Source organism: Schistocerca cancellata, chromosome 7 (genome assembly GCF_023864275.1).
Source record: "Schistocerca cancellata isolate TAMUIC-IGC-003103 chromosome 7, iqSchCanc2.1, whole genome shotgun sequence".
In the NCBI taxonomy this organism is placed as follows: Eukaryota; Metazoa; Arthropoda; class Insecta; order Orthoptera; family Acrididae; genus Schistocerca; species Schistocerca cancellata.
The window spans coordinates 533,077,719-533,102,398 of NC_064632.1; the positions used below are offsets into that span (position 1 = coordinate 533,077,719).

Below are 24,680 nucleotides of genomic sequence, written 5' to 3' on the forward strand. Positions count from 1 at the left end.
GAATGTTACTTCCAGCTATTGAATGTATTTTTTTGGTTTCTGTGACCTCTCTCTCTCTCTCTCTCTCTCTCTCTCTCTCTCTCTCTGTGTGTGTGTGTGTGTGTGTGTGTGTGCGTCAAATGGTATTTGCTTTGGAATGTTTATGTGGTGGTATATACGCCTACATTGTTAAGAACTGTATGTTTGTGTGTGAGCAGAGAGAGAGAGAGAGAGAGAGAGAGAGAGAGAGAGAGAGAGAAGATATGTATTTGTTTTATTGTGGCTGCATGTACAAGTGGTATGGTGTCCGTAATGAGGTGTGTTTGTAATTTGTCATATGATCGTTTTCAGAAACAACATTCTGGGAATGCGGTAGTTTTCCCGCATTTGTATAAGGTATTTGTCATGGTTGTTTATTCTGATTATTTTCATATCTCGTTCCATGTATGTAGGATGGTGCTTCTGGTGTTTCAAGTGCGCCGGCAGGGTAGCTCAGAGTGTTCCGTAATAAACAAACTGAGTTAATGGATCAACAACGAACTGACATGGGTGTCTTTCGACGTCCGCCCAGAGCAAATACAACGAACGAAAATGAACAAAATGAGATTAAAAAAATGTGTTCCGCAAATGTGGAATGGTTTGTTTCCTACTTCCAACATCTGATGTCTTCTTGGTACTGTGTTTTAAAATTTTTATATGACAGGCCTATATTAACTGCGTCCCAGATTTAACATTCAAATTTATACATTTCTGATCCATGGAATTAGATGGTACTAAACTGAAATTATCAACATATCATAATATTATACGCAACTGAGGATGACAGAACCACGAAAGCTGAAGACGTTACTCAACATGCTTTTGCGAGAATAACGTCGCTTTTCTTACATCGTGCATCCATTTAAAGTGCTTGAGTATATTTTATCCTACCATCTGGGCAACATTGAGTTGTTGCGATTCCAAAATTGCGTCTACACATATGTTCGATCTCTGCTGTCATGTCTAGGCGACAAGGACTAAACGGTTGGTTGATGACAACAGTATTTCACATTTAGCAACATGGGACATCCAGAGAATTTTTTTTCTTTATTGTGATTTCATTTCCCTACCCATATGGGACAGGGGGGGTACTGGCAGCGGCACAATCCGCCACTCTTCAACCAAGTGATACATTTCATAAAAGATGAAAACAATACATATAAAAAGTGAAAAGGGAGATGTAAGAACATAGTCAGGGAGACAGTGGAGGTTAAAATATACATGTACACTGAGATGTTCATTGTGGGACAGTTAAAAAGGTCTACATCAAGTTAAAAAAACACTGTTGGCGATTTGTGTAGAGCGTAAACACAAGTTATAGGTTGGTCACAGTGTTAAAATACATAAAAATGACAGTTTAAAACCATTGCACAAGACAGATCACACACAATGAAGAGCGGAAACTGCTGGGAGGAACCTGCTGAGGGAGTGGAGGCCTGACAGGAGGGAAAAGAGGGTTGGGGAGGGTGCACAGGGGGAGGTTATGTGGCGACAGTGGAGGGAAAACAAGGGGCTCAGGGGGTTGCACCAAGGGGTAGGAGACAGGTGGGGGTTGGAGGTGGAGAGGGAAGGCAAGTCAGGAGTGAGTGCTGAGATGCAGAAGGGGTGCACAGGAAAGGGAGGGGGCAAAGGAGGGGAAGAGGAGGGGAGAGGGTGCACTGAGGGTGGCGAGGGGAAGATGGGGTTAGTTAGTAGTAGAGACAGATATCAGGATGAAGCTCATTATCCAGGTGGGGTAGGCACTGGAAGGTGCATTGGGAAAGGAGGTGGAGGGTGTGGAGATGGAGAGAGGATGGGACACCATGGTAAAGGTGCGGCATTGGGCTGGGGTAGAGACGATAGAAGACACTAGGGAGGAGGGGAATTGAGTCTATTGATAATGTACAGGGTGTGGATATGTTCGAGGAAAAGGAGAAGATGTGGGATGAAGTCATATAGGATCCATGTGGGGCATGGGAGGCAGATACAGAAGGTGAGGCAGAGTGATGGCATTCAAGGTTTAAGAGGAGTTTATAGAATTTGGTCAGGGCAGAAATCGGGACAACACTAATATAACAAAGGATAGGACGAATCAAGGATTTGTAGGTGTGAAAGGATGGAGTCCCCTGTCCTGCCAGAGAGGAGTTTCAGGAGGCAGAGTCTATTGTGGGCTATGTGATGGGGTGTAAGGAGATGGGGAGACCAGGTGACGTGACTGTCGAAGGTGAGGCCAAGGTATTTCAGGGTAGAAGTGAGGTGGATAGGACGACCATCAATGGTGAGGCAAAAATCGTGGAGCCAAAAGGAGAGGGTGGTATGAACTATGATGATTGCCTGGGTCTTGGAAGGGTTGATGTGAAGGAGCCACTGGTTGCACCATGCTGTGAACAGGTCGAGTAGGATAAAGGGCCAGGAAGGCAGTGTTATCAGAATTTCGACAACCCTTTCAAGAAACCTAAGTTTTCCATCCTCCTTCATTACAGCTGATTTTGTATGTTCATGAAATTTCGTATCGCTTGCAAAATTACTTCCCATTACTATTTGTCCTGTTGTCAATTAGCACTTGGTTCTTTCTCCCTGTGACAGGCATTCTCTAACAGTTTTAACACTTGAAGAGATGACTTCATTCTACCAAGTGGAGACACTATACAAGTCATTTGCACCTCCTTAGATAAGCTAGTGACGGAACTTTCCTGTAGAGAGCAACGTCCGACACTGTTACTCAGCCAGTCTCAAACTTGCACCTATGGCTTTTGTTTCTGTGGAACATTCGTGTACTAGATTTCATTAGTCAAACATTCTTCGAATTAAATTCGTGAAGACAATCAGTATCTTATCTCTTCATAATGTGATAAAGTGTCATAACTGGGAACTCTTTGAAGACATCATTTGTTGATTAACATTACAGGGTGATCCACGGCCTTGATAACTATGGTGGGTCGTTTTCCACTAAATTAGTAACAAGTTGCAGAGACAGCGTGTGAATCTTATTCTGCAGCTTCTCTCAGTGCTGTTACTTTTTTGTCTTTTATGTAATTACATTGTTAAAAATTAATAAACATGTGATACATAATGTACATTTTTAAAAAGGAAAACAAGTACTGCTGTGTTATTAACAAGATAATAATAGACAAAAGAAAGACACAGATTTTTCAAGTGGAAGAGCTTCAGTAAACACTTCGAGCTTTTCCCACATGAATGGTATTCTATTCTGCTATGGTTATTACTATATATATATATTATACACACAGGGTGTCCCAGCTATCTTGTCCACCCAAAATATCTCTGGAACAATAACAGCTATTGGAAAACGACTTTCACCTGTATCAATGTAGGGCTGGGGCCCATGAATGTACATATTTGGAAACATTCTAAAAGAAAAGCATATGTCGTTTTCCAATAGCTGTTATTGTTCCAGAGGTATTTTGGGTGGACAAGATAGCTGGGACACCCTGTATATATGTAGTAATAACCATAGCAGAATAGAATACCATTCATGTGGGAAAGGCTCGAAGTATATATATATATATATATATATATATATATATATCTATATATATATATATATGTGTGTGTGTGTGTGTGTGTGTGTGTGTGTGTGTGTGTGTGTGTGTGTGTTTGTGTGTGTGTGTGCATGTGTGTGTGTGTGTGTGTGTGAGAGAGAGAGAGAGAGAGACAGAGAGATTAGCTCTATGTGATGTGGTTTGTGTTCGAGGTATGACCATACTAATTGTTACTAAAATTACTTCGTACATTTGCCCACGTCATAAGCCGGAGAGGAGCCCTGGGAAGGTGACCTTGAACATCTGGTCCCTGAGGGCACTTCTTATCTATTTTGTGTGTTTGTGTTGGTGTAACTGAGTCTTATTGTAATGCATATGTATTTTTATTTACAATATTATGAAGTTCACATGTCTTACAGTTTGCACATGTGTTACAGTTTACATACAGTGAGGTGACAAAAGTTATGGGATACATCCTAATATCATGTTGGACCATTCTTTTGATCATCATAGAACAGCAACTCAACATGGCATAGAATCAACAAGTCGTTGGAAGTTTCCTGCAGAAAAACCCTGATGTGGTTCTTGGAAATTTTCCAGGCAATAAGGAGTATTCCACGAAGTTTCGGGACTGCAGTCGAATAATGTCAATTTCTTACAACGGTGTTGCGGCTGACAACCATTCAGCCATCTTCAGGTGTGTGTTTAGCAATGCAGATTGCAAGTTCACACCGTCACCATTAGGCCAAAAACTGGCGCCCTTTGTCACCGCCTCCGCCGTCGCCTCCGCCATCGCCTCCGCTGCCGCCTCCAGCATCGCTGCCGCCTCTGCCTCCACTGCATCTTCCTCAGCCGCTTGCTCCGTCGCTGTCTTGTCGTCGCATCACATCACCTGGTTAACGTCCCCGTTATCTCTCACTACCTCCCCTGTCGCCGGAAGACCTCCACACAGTCCACCATGGATAACGCCACCACCACATTCATTTACGCCTCCCCTTCCCCAGCACCCACTATTACGTCATGGAGTGCCTCCTCCAGGCTTCCCCCTCCTATACTCCACCTACCTTCCTCAAAGTATCCTCTCCATCGATCTCCTACCCTGCACTATATCCCCACTCACATACTGCACCTGCTCCTGCACCTCTTCCAGCTCCCACTCTCACTCATGTTCCTGCTCCTGTTCCGGCCACCACCACCGTTGGGACGACTTTTCCCCACCCCCACTCGCCCTGCTACGACCAGCCATGCTTCCCCTGCCCTTGTCATGACCCAACGCGCCACAGTCACCGTTACAGACCACTCAACTTCGCTTCCAAGTGCCTCCACCTCACATGAGAGGCCTGCCACCATTACCTCCCACTTTACCCAGTCTCTCACCCTTCCTCCTTGGCCTCCTGCATCAAAAAGGTTCCCAAATGCCCAAATATCAAGTCTCCACCCCCCTTCTCCAAGAAACAACCCCTAACCCCTCTTCTTTCAGATCGCTCCATGGACACCCCTCCTCCTACAAGCCCAGCCCCCCCTTCCCCATACATTCTGCCTTTCAAATCCTGATCACAAATTCCTTGATGCCCACACCCTCACACTAGAACTATGCAAGTACGTCGCTAGTGCCCCCATTGCTAAGCTTATCCTCACAGAGACTCCATTTGTATCAAGTGCCCCTCTCCCTCACTCCACACTGACCTACTCCAGAAACTTTCTAATATCACCTTTGGCCCCCATGCATCTCTCACACCCTTTCTTACCTCCTCCTCTTCCCATCAGCCCCAAACCCTTCGTTGTCCTCCAACCCTCATGGCCATCATCACAAAACGGAGACCCATGGTCAAGGAGATGGAGGTGTTGGTGAAATTGAATTCACACCTCACCCTCGAAATCGGCTCAGTGTGAAGTATCTATAGTGATTCCAGCCCTACCTTCCTGATGCGTGTTTTCACCAAGTCCGCTTCTTCTATCAACCACCTTTTCACTCATGGAGGCCTGATTCTTAACCATCGCCATTCCATTCACCCTTTCTCATTCCGCTCCTCATTGTTACTGCTGCCATTGATACCCTCTCTACAAGATCACCTCACTGAAGCTGTGGAAGCCCACGTTTCTGCCAAACTTATCTACCCTCATTGTCCTACTCTTCCTCCGCAGGCCATCCTTCTTCTCCACAAATCCCACAGGCTCTGCTACTCCTTCATTCCCACCCATGACCATGATACACTGCTCCACCACCAGCAATTACAATGACACATACGCAACCTCTTAACAGGAAAGAAATGCCAGGACTGGCCTAGACATTTACACAACTTAACACCACCCTCCCTGTCAACTCCTCCAAGTACTGGTCAACCTACCATCACCTTACTGGTAGGCATTCAGCCCAACTTTACCCCCTTCTCCACGACGACCGCCTCTTTTCTGAAAACCTCTGTAAGGCTAAACATTTTTTTCTTCCCACCTCTCTGAGGTTTTCTCCAACGATCTCCACTTTGATTACTCCCTCTTCCATATGGTCTTAGGCAATACCAATACCTCTACCTCGCCACCTGCCCACAGTTTCCAGTACTTCGATTAGTTACCCCCTCAGATTTAAACACTCCTATCACAGCACATGACATGCAACTCATACTCCACTCCAAATGCAGCACTGCCCCTGGTGACAACTGCCTAGCCTACCACCACCTCAAGTAATCCCTCCACCTTCTTTGGGGCTGTCCTTCCTAACTTGTGAAACGTCATCCTCTTCACTGACTTTTAATGTGACCTATGGAAGATGTCCTGCGTCCTGTTGTTCCTTAAATCCACAAACCCTCTTCTGACACCTCCTCCTATTGTCCCGACTTGGGTCACCTCCATGTTCAGTAAAATTTTCGAGTCCGTACGTTTAGTGGCTTCCCGCCCTCCTTCTCTACCAACAACCAGCTCCTTAAAAAAGGGTTCAAATGGCTCTGAGCACTATGGGACTCAACATCGTAGGTCATAAGTCCCCTAGAACGTAGAACTACTTAAACCTAACTAACCTAATGAAGTCACACACCCATGCCCGAGGCAGGATTCGAACCTGCGACCATAGCAGTCCCGCGGTTCCGGACTGCAGCGCCAGAACCGCACGGCCACCGCGGCCGGCAGCTCTTCAAACTTACCAACCTTCTTTCCCTCCAACGTATCTCCTGTTGTTCCAATATGGTATCCCAGGCTCCTCTTTAAACTGCAGACATATGCCCTTCCCATCAGTTTCATGCATCATTGTTTCCTTCCTTTCCTATCATCCTTCCTATGTCACTACCAAAAATACCAACTCCCATCCATGTTATTGCCCCATTGGCACACCACAAGGCTCTGTCCTTTCCCCTCTCCTCTGTCACCTGTATACTGCAGATATGCCCAAACCTTCCCTCCCCCCCCCCATTCACCTCCACCAGTTTGCTGATGACACTGCCTTCCTGGTAATCTATAATCCATTCAATGGTCCCAATGAACCCTTGATACCCACCTCAGCCATTTCACCACATGCTGCAACCAGTGGCTCCTTGACATCAACCCTTCCAAGACCCAGGCAATCATCATAGGATGTACCAACCCCTCCTTCCAGCTCCACGATTTTTACCTTTCGATTATGACCATTCTACCAAACTCATTCCTATGCTGAAATTCCTTGGCCTCACCCTTGATCATCGCCTCACATGAACTCCACATCCCCTTACGATTGAACACAAAGCCCACAATAGACTTTGCCAACTGAAACTCCTGTCCAGCTGCCCATGGAGACTACATCCTTCTACCATCCTTGACACCTAAAAATACTTGATCTGTCCCATCCTTCGCTCTGCCAGCATCTCCTGGATTTCTGCCCCACCCAGATTCTATAAAGCCCTCCAAATTCTCGAACGCCATGCACTCTGCCTCACTTTCCACATTTGCTTCCCGTCCCCCACACAGCTCCTATATCATCCTTTGCTTTTCCTCGAATGCATCGAAACCCTGTACATCATCTGCGGACTTGGTCCCCCTCACCCCTGGTGTCTCCAATCTCTTTACACCCCTCCTGATGCTGTGCCTTTATTGATGTGTCCCACCCTTTCTCCACCTCCACACCCTCCACCTCATTTACCCATAAAACTCCCAGTGCCTACCCCAGATAATGAGCTCCGCCCTGATATCTACACATCGTATCAACTCTACCCCACTTTCCCTTTCCCTCCCCAGAGCTTCCTCTCCCTTCCTTTCCCTTCCCCTGAGCGGTTTTATCTCTTCCATACGCTCCCCATATTTCAGGTGAGGTCCTTCCGAGACTCTGCACTCCCTCCGGACTTGCCTTCCCTCTCCATCTGCCACCCCGCCCGTTCCTGTACCTTGGTGTGTCACCCAACCCAATTTTTTCCTTTTGAAGTGCCGTCGTTCAGGTGTGGATGTTTAAAACTGTGGCCAACTTTATTCTTGTGCTTGTGACTGATGTATTTTATGTGCTACGCCCATCGCCAACTGTGTTTTTATCTTTATGTGGACCTTTTTTGACTGTGTCCCACAATCAGCATCTCCATGGAAGCGTATTTTTAAACCTATTGTCTCCCCCCTTGTTATGTTCTTATGTCTACCTCTTTATCGTCTTATTTTGTGTTTCGTCTCCTCATTTTTAATAACAGAAATGTGTCTCAGCTGAAGAGCAGCGGATTCTGTCGCTGACAGACCTCCCCCACCCCACGTGACACCTCTCACAAAATAGAGAAAGGATAAAGGTTTATTCCTTACTTTTATTGCCGCAAGTCATGAAGTAAAACGTCAGACTTAAACACAACATTTTTATTTATTACTTCTTTATTTCTATCTCTACCAGCAACGTATTTTGCAGATGTTATCCACATGAACTACTAAACCTGCAAAATATATAATTTTATTACACGGACTTCATGAGACACGACCTCAGAAATACTGAACGCGTGTAAAAGCGGCTTTCCTTAAAACGGAGCTCTGCTGACCCAGACTATACTCATCCAGTGTCTGATAATGAGAGCACTTACCTACTTCCAAAAAACTTCAAACACAATTTCAGACCTTCTCCACTAACACTATTAAAAAAAAGAAACAAAGGAATTTTGACATTGGTTTACATCAATGGCGAGAGTTGAAAATTTGTGAAAGGCTGGTATTCGAACACTGGTCTCCTGCAAACCAGGCAGATTTTCTGACGACTGAGTCGCCCTGGCACAGATTCAACGCAACTGCACGGACAATCCTAGCATACCTGCAATCAGACCCAAATTCTCAAGTTATCCGCACATTGCTGCCGTAGTGCCCCTGCCCATTATCCTCATTATTGGTTGTGTTTCGCCGAATCGCCTAAGAGTTCGAGTGTGATGTGTATCTGCGCCGGCCGTCGTGTCCGAGCGGTTCTAGACGCTTCAGTCCGGAACCGCGCTGCAGCTACGGTCGCAGGTTCGAATTCTGCTCGGGCATGGATGTGTGTGACGTCCTTAGGTTAATTTAATTTAAGTAGTACTAAGTCTAGGAGACTGATGACCTCAGCTGTTAAGTCCCATAGTGCCTAGAGCCATTTTTGTATCTGCAGTAACGCAGTCACTGGCCATTCTCGCCTTAATTATAGACGTGGTGTTTCTTCTTTCGGATGTGTCCAAAAGAACACAGACCATTTTGGTCCTGCAGCCATTCAATCAATCAAGACCCAAAAAATTACGACATATAGCTGCTAGTGGGCAGGGATTTACATCAATGGCATCAGAGCACCTTCCTAGTAAACAGGAGATCTGGGTTCGAAACCCGGTCCAGCACGAATTTTGAACTTTCTCCATAGATGTAAATCAGTGCCCACTAGAAGCTACAAGTTGTAATTCCTTTGTTTCTTGATCGATAATGGCTGCAGGGTTGAAATGGTGTCTTTCTTTCGGACATTTCCGAAAGAACAGACAACACATCTATAGATACCACATCTACACTAATAACACGACACAACTAGCTATTTGCCTCTTTAGCCATAATAGTTCTACATACTAATTGTGTCTTCAGTATGAAGACTGATTTGACCCAATGTCCACGGTAGTTTATTCTGCGCAACCCTCTTTATCTCCAGATAACTACTGTAAGTTACATCCATTTGAACCTGCTTACAGTATTCATCTCTTTTTCTCCCTCTGTAGCTTTGACACCCTACGCTTCTCCCCAGTGCTAAATTGACGCGTCCTTGACGTCTGAGAATGTGTCTTATCAACCAACACCTTCTTTCAGTCGTTTTATGTCATAAATTTCTTTTCTCTCCAATTCTGTTCAGTATCTCCTCACTGTTACGCGATTTACCAACCTAATCTTAAGCAGTCTTTTCTAGCACCACATTCCAAAGCTTCTATTCTCTTCTTGTTTGAAATGCTTATTGTTCACGTTCGACATCGCACAAGGCCACATTATAGACAAATGGCTTCACATAATGCCTTCCTAACACTTAAGTTTATGGTAGATGTGAACAAATTTCTCTTTCTCCGAGACATTTTTCTTCCCGCTGCATTTCTACCTTTTATTGTCTCCTACAAGCTAAACGTCAAATATTTAACAGATTAATTCGTTTTTTAAGCAGTCAGATATTTAAATCTGTTTTATGCATGGGAGTTCCTTTCTTAAAAGAATCGACGATATGTGCGTGGTTAATGGTGTACCAGAGAAGGGCTTAATTTCGCAGCATATTGAAACCATAGTGGTCCGGAGCATTAATCTCTTTAAGTAGCCCAAATTGTTTTCCAATACCGGGTACGCTTACTTCCATGACGCTCTCTCATGAGTCGCAGTGGGAGTCAAAATTGACAGGTACAATCATGAAGCGTGTTTTCGTTTCTAAAAGCGGAGTTTAATATTTGTGCCTGTGACCCTCAGTTTCAGCGGCACACCGATACACGGAGACTTGACTCCGTTTGTTGACTGTACGGCTGCTTGCAACTAGCGGCCTAATTGTTAGCGTCGCTACCTCTAGATTGCGGCGTCGCGGTTTCGACGGTCGTCCTGGTCTGAGACTAGGTGGCCAAACAACCCAGGCGGGGCCAGTGTTGCAATACGACAATTTTTCATCACTACGACTGACCAAAAGTGAGCACGTTTTTCTCCCAGATCTTCCTGCAGCGACAGACTGTGGAAGTGGAGTATTAAGCTTTTGGTTTTCACGCAACACTTGCCTATCCATAGACGGCCCAAATTATATGTTGCATCGGATCATAAAAACTTAGTTTCGAAACTCCTACCGCAACGAAATTAGTTACTAGTAAGTTAAGAGGATTAACTGAGCCGGCCGGAGTGGCCATGCGGTTCTAGGCGCCACAGTCTGGAGCCGAGCGACCGCTACGGTCGCAGGTTCGAATCCTGCCTCGGGCATGGATGTGTGTGATGTCCTTAGGTTAGTTAGGTTTAATTAGTTCTAAGTTCTAGGCGACTGATGACCTCAGAAGTTAAGTCGCATAGTGCTCAGAGCCATTTGGATTAACTGAAACATTGGTACACTAGCTGCTCAGGAGTATAAGGACACAACATATACAGTACCGGAATTACCATAAGGTTTCACGAGAGGCAGCCCCAACAGTGTACAAGGAGGCGAGGTAGTCTGTTATCAGCACAGAAGCAGTAACAACAAAATGGGTCCGTTACGGGAGCTCAGCGCCTTCCAACGTGGACTACAGTACAGTTCTTGGTAGTTGACGTCTGCCAGTTGCCGCTACATTGTTGCCACATCGGCACCCGGCTACTGCTCGGTGATTTCACAAGTGCTGTTAACATATAACGCTGAGCAGTGTCATAAGCCTTTGGTATGACAGAAATGCGAGATACCCTGTCGGCAGCTGTTTTATGTGACCAATGTCAGGACTACGGCAAACGAAGCATTCTGTAGAAATTAATTTAAACTCGTATCCCAAGCTAACCACAAAGTCATGATTTGCAGTGTATCTGAGAGAAAAACGATCAACAAACTGCGGCCGAACTAAAATAACCACCACTTTTTCACGGTGAATAAGATAACATCTACGTTGAAAATGAAGACAGAAAAATTTCTGTTTCACCGCTAAAAAGCAAACTGTAATTTCCAGCTATCATTCATTGGTTCTCTGTAACTCTCGTCACATTGGCTAAATGAAATATCCAAACAATGGACAGACCTGGTTGGCACTTGGTTGTAGATTATAAACAATACTCGCCAGTATATTCCAAATGAAACATGACGAAGAAAAATAGGGACAGATAAAAAGTTAATACGGTAATAAAAATGACGCAGCAAACTATTATAAATTTAAAAAAATACATTTAAACGAAATAATTCAATAAAAATAGTCATGAAAGTCTTTTGATTAGTAAGTAAGGTTTCAGTATCACTGCTTAAAACATTTTTTTGATTATTGCGGCAGCTGTTTCGGAAGATTTCTATTTTTAAATACGCCTACATAGTCCTGGTGTATATAAAACATCTGGTGTTACTGTATGGGGTGATTATTCTCGTTATGTTTCACATACAATCGTGAAATATCGATTAGTCGTCTATTTTGAGCTGTTTTATACCGTGTGATGTAATATTTTGATATAATATTGTACATCTCTCCTGTAATTTTTTTGACAGGTCACACCGTAGAAGTTTTATATTCACAGTTGGTTTCGCATAGCGTTGCGCGAAACTTTTCTAATGTACGATGATCTCTGTGATTACGTGCCGCTGAATCGCATCTAGTGCGAAGGATCCAGTGCTATGTTTGAAACGCGTGTATATCGTTAGGTTCAAATGGTTCAAATGGCTCTGAGCACTATGGGACTTAACTTCTGAGGTCATCAGTCCCCTAGAACTTAGAACTACTTAAACCTAACCAACCTAACGACATCACACACATCCATGCCCGAGGCAGGATTCGAACCTGCGACAGTAGCGGTCGCGCGGTTCCAGAATGTAGCGCCTAGAACCGCTCGGCCACCACGGCCGGCGTATATCGTTAGCATCGTTGTGTGTTTGTGTGTGTTTTTTTGTGGTTATTATGCGTGATATAAAAAATTAAATGGGCAGATCCAGGATCCTGGATCCAAACGGAACGAAAAAGAATGCTGAACAAGGTGAACTGACGAATTGTTGTGGCAGTTTGGCAACGGCGAACGGTACGGGAGTGATGTTGGGCGCTCTGGTTGGAGGAAATCTGCTCCATTCCGTGTATTGTCAAGTATCAAGTAATTTTAATCAGACTTTAGTTATTGTCACCTGAGTAACAAAAATGACTGGGCTAACCTCAGGTGCTGACGGAGAGGGACTGTCGAGCATTGTGGAGGGTCGTCGCAAGAAACCGCAGGAAATCAGCGGAAGGAATCACTCTTCAGTTTCAAAGTACTTCCAGCATTCCAGATACCACAGTGACTCTGTGTAGGGAGTCGAAAAAATGCACTAGTTGTCGATTTGCTGTTCATAAACCACACAGTTCAGTAGCTAGTGCTCGGCAACGATTCAGATGATGTGAAAGCGACATCACTGAGCAGAAATTGGCTGGAGACGTGGGATTTGGTGTGATGAATCGCCCTACACCCGCTGATAATCTAATGGAAGGGCTTTGTCGGGCGTTTGCCTCGAGAACGTTACGTGCTAGTGTGTTTAGTACCAACAGCAAAGAACGGAGGATACTGTATCTTGGTATGAGATTTGCGTGTTTAGTGTCTGGTCTCCATATGGGCTTAAGAAAACACATTATTCGAAAGTGTACGACCACGTTTTGCAACATTATGTACCGCCCACAGTAGAGGAACAACTCGGAGACGATAGTTGTATCAGCAATAGAGAATGCGCTTTGTCGTAAAGCAACATCGGTGAGGCCATTGTTTGTGGACCATAACAGCATTATGGTCAGCGTTCGACAACACTACCTTCTCTGGTTTCTGACAATTGATGGTGACACCTTCAGCCAGGTGCTTAAATCTCCGCATTCAAAGGAATTTATCACTTGTAACTGCACGTGCGTTGCTACGGAAGAACGCATTAGTTCATTAGATTGCAAGATGATTTGTTGATGCAGCACTCTTTAGAAGACGTCGTACCTTATCAGTTAATCTTTTGACCAAAGAAAGTGATGATTCTGTTCAGCGCTATCGTGTCTGTTTCAGTTGACAATGAAAATTCACTCCTGGAAATTAAAATAAGAACACCGTGAATTCATTGTCCCAGGAAGGGGAAACTTTATTGACACATTCCTGGGGTCAGATACATCACATGATCACACTGACAGAACCACAGGCACATAGACACAGGCAACAGAGCATGCACAATGTCGGCACTAGTACAGTGTATATCCACCTTTCGCAGCAATGCAGGCTGCTATTCCCCCATGGAGACGATCGTAGAGATGCTGGATGTAGTCCTGTGGAACGACTTGCCATGCCATTTCCACCTGGCGCCTCAGTTGGACCAGCGTTCGTGCTGGACGTGCAGACCGCGTGAGACGACGCTTCATCCAGTCCCAAACATGCTCAATGGGGGACAGATCCGGAGATCTTGCTGGTCAGGGTAGTTGACTTACACCTTCTAGAGCACGTTGGGTGGCACGGGATACATGCGGACGTGCATTGTCCTGTTGGAACAGCAAGTTCCCTTGCCGGTCTAGGAATGGTAGAACGATGGGTTCGATGACGGTTTGGATGTACCGTGCACTATTCAGTGTTTCCTCGACGATCACCAGTGGTGTACGGCCAGTGTAGGAGATCGCTCCCCACACCATGATGCCGGGTGTTGGCCCTGTGTGCCTCGGTCGTATGCAGTCCTGATTGTGGCGCTCACCTGCACGGCGCCAAACACGCATACGACCATCATTGGCACCAGGCAGAAGCGACTCTCATCGCTGAAGACGACACGTCTCCATTCGTCCCTCCATTCACGCCTGTCGCGACACCACTGGAGGCGGGGTGCACGATGTTGGGGCGTGAGCGGAAGACGGCCTAACGGTGTGCGGGACCGTAGCCTAGCTTCATGGAGACGGTTGCGAATGGTCCTCGCCGATACCCCAGGAGCAACAGTGTCCCTAATTTGCTGGGAAGTGGCGGTGCGGTCCCCTACGGCACTGCGTAGGATCCTACGGTCTTGGCGTGCATCCGTGCGTCGCTGCGGTCCGGTCCCAGGTCGACGGGCACGTGCACCTTCCGCCGACCACTGGCGACAACATCGATGTACTGTGGAGACCTCACGCCCCACGTGTTGAGCAATTCGGCGGTACGTCCACTCGGCCTCCCGCATGCCCACTATACGCCCTCGCTCAAAGTCCGTCAACTGCACATACGGTTCACGTCCACGCTGTCGCGGCATGCTACCAGTGTTAAAGACTGCGATGGAGCTCCGTATGCCACGGCACACTCGCTGACACTGACGGCGGCGGTGCACAAATGCTGCGCAGCTAGCGCCATTCGACGGCCAACACCGCGGTTCCTGGTGTGTCCGCTGTGCCGTGCGTGTGATCATTGCTTGTACAGCCCTCTCGCAGTGTCCGGAGCAAGTATGGTGGGTCTGACACACCGGTGTCAATGTGTTCTTTTTTCCATTTCCAGGAGTGTACATTCACTGGGCCCAAGTCCTTAATCTTCAGATACGTGGATCCTGTAACTATGTCAATAAGCATATGGCTGAAACTAGAATGTTTCACAAAGGTAAAGAACGCCTAATAGGCCAAGAATCTTTTCCAGCGAGCAAATCTTTTATATTGTAGAGCGCTCACAATCTATCGAAATGTGGTTATAACACAGCGTTTGGGAAAATATAGTTTTAGTGTGCTGTTACAACATCAAAAAGTATGCTATGTTTCTTCTTCTTCTTCTTCCGTGTCCGAATGCACCAATTATATCTTGCCTTTCCCGTAATTAGCAACGTAGCTTGCTTTGTCATTGACTTTCATAATATCATCTTTAGTGCATGTTATAGACATATCTGGGCAGATCAGTAGGTGGTCCAAGTCCTGTATTGCTTCGCATTCACACCTGTCGCCATCACTGTAACCCCATTTAAATAAGTATGATTTGCACCCAGTTACTCCAGTGCGCAGCCGGTTTAATGACCTCCAAGTTGTAAAAGGTAGTTGAAATCCTGCAGATCCCTCCTCAAGTAGTTCCATTGTGGGGTGTGGCACCATTTCTTCCCAGAGAGATAGCCGCCTTGCGGCGGGCTTGGTGGCGAGCTCTTCAGTAGTTTCAATGAAACTCCTGCGGGATTTCAGCCGGACACGTTGTTTTCGGTGCATATGCATCAGGTGTCGAGGATCATTCTTTTGTTTTGATCTTTCGATCTCGGCGGCTACTTGTCTGCGGATAGTGGGTGTATGCTATGTTACGTAGTACGTTTGAACACTGACCGCGATAGAGGGAAGCGTATACTACGTTGACACATTGTATCTGTACTTATACTAGGTCAGGTACAATGCCGATGACATTTATAGTGAACTTTGGGAGTTAACGAGAGATTTTTGGCCACATTGTGGCATTCCATGGTTTTCATTTGTTATAAAATAATGTTTGCTAAAGTGCTTTAGCTTGAATGACGTTTCATTTAAAAGTAACCATTGCTATGTGTTTATTTTTTCAATAGTGGACGTTTGTATTTGGCAACGTTGGTCGTAGGTATTGCTAATGCAATCGAGGAACCTGTCGCCTTTGGCGAGATAATTAATGGAAGCGAGACTTGCCAAAAAAGCTCTCTTTTCTGATTCCAGTATTGAAATTAATTTTGATCATCAGTTTTGGACCGTAGAGCCCACATGACGTGTCGTCATGTTGTTCCTAGGCACCGGAAACTAGGTGTCCCGAATTTAATTTCAGATCAGTTCTCTTAACTTTATCGTGCTGCTTAAGACAATGGCCATTTCCGTCATCATGTTTCGTCATCATCATCACACATAATATCAACATTACATTACACAGATGCGTGTTCAGATAGTTGAAATTACACGCAAATTCCACATTTAATCAAGTGCAACCTCCATCTTTCATTGCCAGGTACATAGAACTGAATATCTTTCCATGTCATTGGAATCTAATCATTGTCAAAACCTTGGCCAAATTACTTACGAACCAATGCTGTTACTATGTGTTGAATTATGAATTACATTAATTAGACCTATACTACGTTATCTGGAAAATATGGACGAGGAGGGGTAGGTGGAGGTGACAAGAGGTCCACCGTCTGGTATTCAAAGGAAAAAATTCTGAAGTTTGCCAGGATTTATTTCAGTATACCGCCACATTTGTTGTTGAGATCTTCAGTCCGTGGACAGGTTTCACGTAGCTCTTCCTGCTACACTATTCAGTGGGAACTGTATATCTCCGTAGCCCTACATCAATTGAATATGTACAATTTTTTAACTAACTCCCACGCCCATTTTCTCCTCTCCTCCCCCCCCCCCCAAACTTACTTCCCCTCATTACCAATTTATCTGTCTTTAATGCTTCAGGATGTGCGCGACCTAAGTAACCATTGTTTCACTCAAACTGAGCTACAAATTTTTCTCTCCAATTCGATTAATTACATTCTCATTAGTTTTTAGATGTACTCTTCTAAAGTTCACCATCCTCCTTTAACACAAGGCTCATTTCAAAAGTTCTGGACAGTGTAAGATAGAATTAAGAAAATAACTTTTCAAAATACCTTCACAAACCTTCTATATAATCTCCATTCTTGCTTATGACAACTTACCAACGTTGTAGCACCTTCTTAATTCCGTATAGGGCGCCTTCATTGTGAGTTCTCTGCTTACTCGAGTCATCTCGCTGGAAGCTTCATCAGTTGCGTCAAAACGTTTTCCACGAAACTGTTGTTTCAGTTTGGGAAACAAATGAAAGTCTGGTGGGAACATGTCAGGACTGTATAGTGGGTGGGGAAGAATTTCTCGTTCATATTTTCGAGCGTTTCTCTCACTGGTAACGCAATATGCGAGCTTGCATTATCGTGCAAAATGAGGACACCAGCTGAATTTTCGGACGCAAAACTTTTTTCAGAAACAGCTTCTAAAACGCGCCTGTTACAAACGTTTACTGGCACACTACATTTGTAGCTACTATTGCATTCATGTCATACGTATAGATTATCATCACTTTCACCTTTCGTTGTTGGCGGCGCAAGTTTTCGGACGTGGAGAACCAAAATTTTCCATTGTGATAGCTGAGACTTCAGTTCTGGCTCAAAATTTCGTATCCAGGTTTCATCACGTACAACGATTCTTTTCAGAAACCGTTCTTCTTCCGTTCGATAACGCTGAAGCAATTCTATTGTGATTTGATTTCTGCTCTTCACTCAGATCTTGTGAATTCCATCTGACACCAACTTTTTACACCTTTAGCTTTTCAGTCATTTCTCTGTATACTGCAGTGACAGACATTCTGGACTCATATGCAATTGTTCAACACATGTTTTTCTTCGATCCACTCGAAAAATGTCATTAACAAAAACGTGGCCGGCCAGAGTGGCCGTGCGGCTCTAGGCGCTACAGTCTGGAGCCGATAGACCGCTACGGCCGCAGGTTCGAATCCTGCCTCGGGCATGGATGTGTGTGATGTCCTTAGGTTAGTTAGGTTTAATTAGTTCTAGGTTCTAGGCGACTGATGACCTCAGAAGTTAAGTCGCATAGTACTCAGAGCCATTTGAACCATTTGAACAAAAACGTTATGCAATTGATGGTCTTCCACTTCTGTGGCCGCTCTCAGTGCTTACCTGACTATTATGGATGCGGACAGACCACCGTGATACTGTGCTACGATCCATTACACTATTCCCACATACCTCTCTCAAAGCGGTGTAAATTTCCGTTTGGTTCATTCCATTCAGGAATTCGATTATGAAGTAGAAACGCTCTTCACCGCGTGAAATCCGATCTGACTCGATTTCAGCTTCCATTTGAATACTGAATTACGCACGATAGAGCCACGCGAACCGGCAAACACATATACTACCGTCACGCCTAAAGTCCAACTGGCATGAACAAATTGATCATACCACATTAAAGGTCACGCATGCGCCAAATGCAGGACTTTTGAAATGACCTTTCTACAATATTTCATGTACCTTCATTCTCTTTCCGCTTCCCTCTCTAATGACCTCGTTGTCAATGGGACATTCAAGCTAATCATCGTTCCTTCTTCTTCTCTCTATTGTTAATCACCTATGCTTCACTTCCATATAACGCTCTAACCCATACGATACAACATAGTTTTCTTTGTCAGGAAAGCTTCCTTTGTTAATGCAATTTGCATTTTATATCTTCGCCGGCCGCTGTGGCCTAGCGGTTCTAAGCGCTTCAGTCCGGAGCCGCGCGGCAGCTACGGTCGTAGGTTCCAATCCTGCCTCGGGCATGGATGTGTGTGATGTCCTTAGGTTAGTTAGGTTTAAGTAGTTCTAAGTTTTAGGGGACTGATGACCTCAGATGTTAAGTCATATAGTGCTTAGAGCAATTTTGAACCATTTTATATCTTCTGTACTTTTACCATCGTCAGAAATTTTTCTGCCGAAATAGCAAAATTCATCAGCTCCATCCTTCTTGTTATTCACGCACTCTCACCTGGTTTAATTCGATTACATTCCATTACTCTTGTTTTCCTTTTATTTAAGTTCATCTTATAACATTTTTTCAGGCGCTATCAGTTCCGTTCAGCTGATCTTCCAAGCCCTTCGTTGTGCGTGACAAAATTACAGTGTCATTGACACAGTGTAAAATTGTTGTTATTCACCCTGAACTTTACACTCTCTTCCAAATTTCTCGTTAGCTTCTTTTACATAATTTATCGGCAAATTATACAACAAAACAGGTTTTTAAATAGATGAGTTAAAACTATTAAAATATAAAACGGAATGAAAGGTCCAGTACTCCGGTGTAGCTGTGTTTATTTTAGTCGATTAGAAATCCAGACAAACGGTTTCGCAACATTTAAGTTCTGGCGAAAATGTGTGCAGAAAATTTTATAAATTAATGGTTTGTAATGGGTAAATGAAGTTATCTGATATACCTTTTGAGTTTGCTCAATTTACGGGTTAAATAAAATGGCGGACAGTCATCAACCCCGTTTCCATCTTCTATATTATTACAAGGGCAATCAAATGAAAACGAAACAGACTATAAAGAGTGCTTCCGTAAAAGCGTGCAAAAATTTAACTGGACATAGAGGATGCTCCACTGAAGGTTCTAAGACAGGGAACATGGGGTTGGAGAAGCCAGTTTAAGGATATAAAAGGAATAAAATCACAGTGCTGTGTACTTTGTTATCTACATTAGATACAGTTAACTGCAAATACCACCACTGACACGATGAACGTAACACTTGTACTGTGTTTAATTAAATGTGCTGAAACTGACGAGCATCAACCTCAATGCAAGTATGACATCGGCGAACTAGGTTCTGACGCACGCTGACGAATATCCCTGGTATGTTTCGAACCACATCACAGGCAACTGGCAACTAATTCCATCTCCGTATTGTAACATTATGTGATCGCCTTATCATTTTAAATCATTCACTAATCGAGCAGTCGCTCGGCAACAGCTACAGTTAGCAAATAATGTTACGAGAATGTAAAAGGTGAACGACCTGTGACGTAACTTGTTTATTGTCGAAGCGCCGTCAGAGATGCAGTGAGTTATTGACTTTGAAAACCGCGGCGCGAAAAACGGACAGAAGAAGAACACTTTTACACATTTTTTTTTTTTTGAGGTACGAGATATTCTCGATGAACACTTACTCATTCTTCTCTTGTCTCTTGTGTCGGACGCGCATGTCTTGCCGCCGTATTATTATCGTTAAAAATAATATTGTTTTTGTGAAAAGTGAATGTGTAATACTAAACGTGCCTAGCAGTAGATTTATTGTGCGACATGTATGTGAAAACGTCGAAGGAATTGTTTTCATTAAGAGAAGTGCCAGTCAAAACGGCATCCATGTTAAATCCTTCATTGCAGTGTAAGTTCGTCTATTAATTGCCATAAATTCAGACTTAAATGGAACTGGTGTATGGACTATTTATTTAATATAGAATCTATGTCTCACTCCTTCATGAAGTTATTTAATTTTCTTTAAGTTTCTGCCAAATAGAGAGTTCACAGTCACGAATTCTTTCGTCGAGTTCGGACGGAAGTTGCATGCGGCGAAATACTTTCTCCGCGCCATATTCTACTGATAAATGCATGATAAACTACGGTCCCTTAGGAAATTCATGTTGAGCTATCCAAAATAATTATATTTTGAATAGGCATTTACTCTCCTATGCAATGCAACTTCCGACTGATCAGACAACGAACGGGGACATTTATAACTGTATGTTTATGTATACACATTATGTAAACATATCGTTATAGTATCCACTGGTGTCTCATACACAAGTGACTTTAAATATCCCCATAGGAAATAATGAAGGGGATACAGGTCAGATGACGTCGGAGGCCATGGAATAGGACCTCCCCTTTCAATCCAGGGACCAGGAAATACGGCATTGAGATGTTTACAGACATCCACACTGAAGCGAGGCGGTAGACCGTCATGTTGTATCCACATCCTCTCACGAACAGCCAAAGGTGCATTTTCCAGCAACTGACGTACAGCTCTTTGCACGAACCTCAGGTACGGGTAGCCATTCAGTTGGCCAACTGCATCATGAATTCCTAGTAATGAGTCGCGACCTTCTCCTGTCCTTGTTGGAAATAAAGACTGTAGATGTAAATAAACAGAACAGTAGGTGTATACTTGTAGGCATGTTGATTGTAAATAAGCTGGAAAACAGTTGTGCTAGACAAAGCGGTTGACAAGTTTACTTCCATATCTCCTTCAGCTGGCTTCTCCGAGCCTAGGTTCCGTACCTAAAATTGATTAGTGGAGCATTCTCCATGTCCTGTTACATTTTTGCTTACTCTTTCGGTATCACGCTGTATAACGAGCTTGGCGCGGACGTTGGTAACGCAAATAGGCGTGTTTACAGAAGTGCACTTTACTGGAAATCAGGAAGACACAGAGCGAACGTTCACCGTTATGCTACTTGTCTGTTAGAATGAAATTAGAATTATATATTAATACGCTCAGCTGCTGACGGGCGTTCATATACACTCCTGGAAATTGAAATAAGAACACCGTGAATTCATTGTCCCAGGAAGGGGAAACTTTATTGACACATTCCTGGGGTCAGATACATCACATGATCACACTGACAGAACCACAGGCATATAGACACAGGCAACAGAGCATGCACAATGTCGGCACTAGTACAGTGTATATCCACCTTTCGCAGCAATGCAGGCTGCTATTCTCCCATGGAGACGATCGTAGAGATGCTGGATGTAGTCCTGTGGAACGGCTTGCCATGCCATTTCCACCTGGCGCCTCAGTTGGACCAGCGTTCGTGCTGGACGTGCAGACCGCGTGAGACGACGCTTCATCCAGTCCCAAACATGCTCAATGTGGGACAGATCCGAAGATCTTGCTGGCCAGGGTAGTTGACTTACACCTTCTCGAGCACGTTGGGTGGCACGGGATACATGCGGACGTGCATTGTCCTGTTGGAACAGCAAGTTCCCTTGCCGGTCTAGGAATGGTAGAACGATGGGTTCGATGACGGTTTGGATGTACCGTGCACTATTCAGTGTCCCCTCGACGATCACCAGTGGTGTACGGCCAGTGTAGGAGATCGGTCCCCACACCATGATGCCGGGTGTTGGCCCTGTGTGCCTCGGTCGTATGCAGTCCTGATTGTGGCGCTCACCTGCACGGCGCCAAACACGCATACGACCATCATTGGCACCAAGGCAGAAGCGACTCTCATCGCTGAAGACGACACGTCTCCATTCGTCCCTCCATTCACGCCTGTCGCGACACCACTGGAGGCGGGCTGCACGATGTTGTGGCGTGAGCGGAAGACGGCCTAACGGTGTGCGGGACCGTAGCCCAGCTTCATGGAGACGGTTGCGAATGGTCCTCGCCGATACCCCAGGAGCAACAGTGTCCCTAATTTGCTGGGAAGTGGCGGTGCGGTCCCCTACGGCACTGCGTAGGATCCTACCGTCTTGGCGTGCATCCGTGCGTCGCTGCGGTCCGGTTCCAGGTCGACGGGCACTTGCACCTTCCGCCGACCACTGGCGACAACATCGATGTACTGTGGAGACCTCACGCCCCACGTGTTGAGCAATTCGGCGGTACGTCCACCCGGCCTCCCGCATGCCCACTATACGCCCTCGCTCAAAGTCCGTCAACTGCACATACGGTTCACGTCCATGCTGTCGCGGCATGCTACCAGTGTTAAAGACTGCGATGGAGCTCCGTATGCCACGGCAAAATGGCTGACACTGACGGCGGCGGTGCACAAATGCTGCGCAGCTAGCGCCATTCGACGGCCAACACCGCGGTTCCTGGTGTGTCCGCTGTGCCGTGCGTGTGATCATTGCTTGTACAGCCCTCTCGCAGTGTCCGGAGCAAGTATGGTGGGTCTGACACACCGGTGTCAATGTGTTCTTTTTTCCATTTCCAGGAGTGTATATAAACGAGGACAGGTGAAAATGTGTGCCCCGGGACTAGAACGCGGGAACTCCTGCCTACATGGCAGACGCTCAATCCACCTGAGCCACCGAGGACACAGAGGATAGTGCGACTGCAGGGACTGTCTCGCGCACGCCTCCCGCGAGATCCACATTCTCACCTTGTATGTCCACACACTACTTTCGTAGTGTTCCTACCCAACACACTCATTACTCGTGGAAGACATTCCAACCAAGTCCCGTAAGAGTTCAGGTAATACGTGTGCATCCGCACAGAAGAGGAAGGTCATGGCCGGCCGGTATTTCCAGAACTATATACTTATATCGACAGGGTGTCTGTTCTTTCGGACATGTGCGAACATATACATAAGTATATAGTTCTGGCAATACCGGCCATGACCTCCCTCTTCTGTGCGGATGCACACATATTACACGAACTCTTACAGGACTTGGTAAGAATGTCTTCCACGAATAATAAGTGTGTTGGGGTGGGACACTACGAATGTAGTGTGGGGACATATAAGATGAGAATGTGGGTCTCGCAGGAGGCGTGCGCGAGATAGTCCCTGCAGTCGCACTATCCTCTGTGCCCTCAGTGGCTCAGATGGATAGAGCGTCTGCCATGTAAGCAGGAGATCCCGGGTTCCAGTCCCGGTTGGGGCACCCATATTCACCTGTCCCCGTTTATGTATATCAACGCCCGTCAGCAACTGAAGGTATTAATATTCAGGGTGATTCAAAAAGAATACCACAACTTTAAAAATGTGTATTTAATGAAAGAAACATAATATAACCTTCTGTTATACATCATTACAAAGAGTATTTAAAAATTTTTTTTTTCACTCAAAAACAAGTTCAGAGATGTTCAATATAATCCCCTCCAGACACTCGAGCAATATCAACCCGATACTCCAAATCGTTCCACACTCTCTGTAGCATATCAGGCGTAACAGTTTGGATAGCTGCTGTTATTCCTCGTTTCAAATCATCAATGGTGGCTGGGAGAGGTGGCCGAAACACCGTATCCTTTACATACCCCCATAAGAAAAAATCGCAGGGGGTAAGATCAGGGCTTCTTGGAGGCCAGTGATGAAGTGCTCTGTCACAGGCTGCCTGGCGGCCGATCCATCGCCTCGGGTAGTTGACGTTCAGGTAGTTACGGACAGATAAGTGCCAATGTGGTGGCGCTCCATCCTGCTGAAATATGAATTGTTGTGCTTCTTGTGCGAGCTGAGGGAACAGCCAATTCTCTAACATCTCCAGATACTGTAGTCCAGTTACAGTAGCACCTTCGAAGAAAAAGGGACCAAAAACTTTATTGGCTGAAATGGCACAGAAAACGTTCACCTTAGGCGAGTCACGTTCATACTGAGATGTTTCCCGCGGATTCTCAGTGCCCCATATGCAGACATTGTGACGGTTGACTTTCCCGTTAGTGTGGAAAGTTGCTTCATCACTAAACACAATCTTTGAAACGAAAGATTCATCTGTTTCCATTTGAGCAAGGATAAAATCACAGAAATCGATTCTTTTAATCTTATCAGCTGCAGACAGTGCTTGAACCAATTTCAGACGATAAGGTTTCATAACTAACCTTTTTCGTAGGAATCTCCATACAGTTGATTGTGGAATTTGCAGCTCTCTGCTAGCTCTGCGAGTCGATTTTCCTGGGCTGCGAACAAATGCTTGCTGGATGCGT

At 45.1% G+C, this 24,680-nt stretch overlaps 1 non-coding gene across 1 annotated transcript; it reads left to right on the forward strand.

Annotated features, from left to right (window-relative positions):
• Nucleotides 1–23,569: 23,569 nt before the first annotated feature.
• Nucleotides 23,570–23,644, forward strand: Trnat-ugu (transfer RNA threonine (anticodon UGU)). The gene has a single exon. It is a non-coding gene; the product is annotated as a tRNA-Thr (tRNA).
• Nucleotides 23,645–24,680: the final 1,036 nt, after the last annotated feature.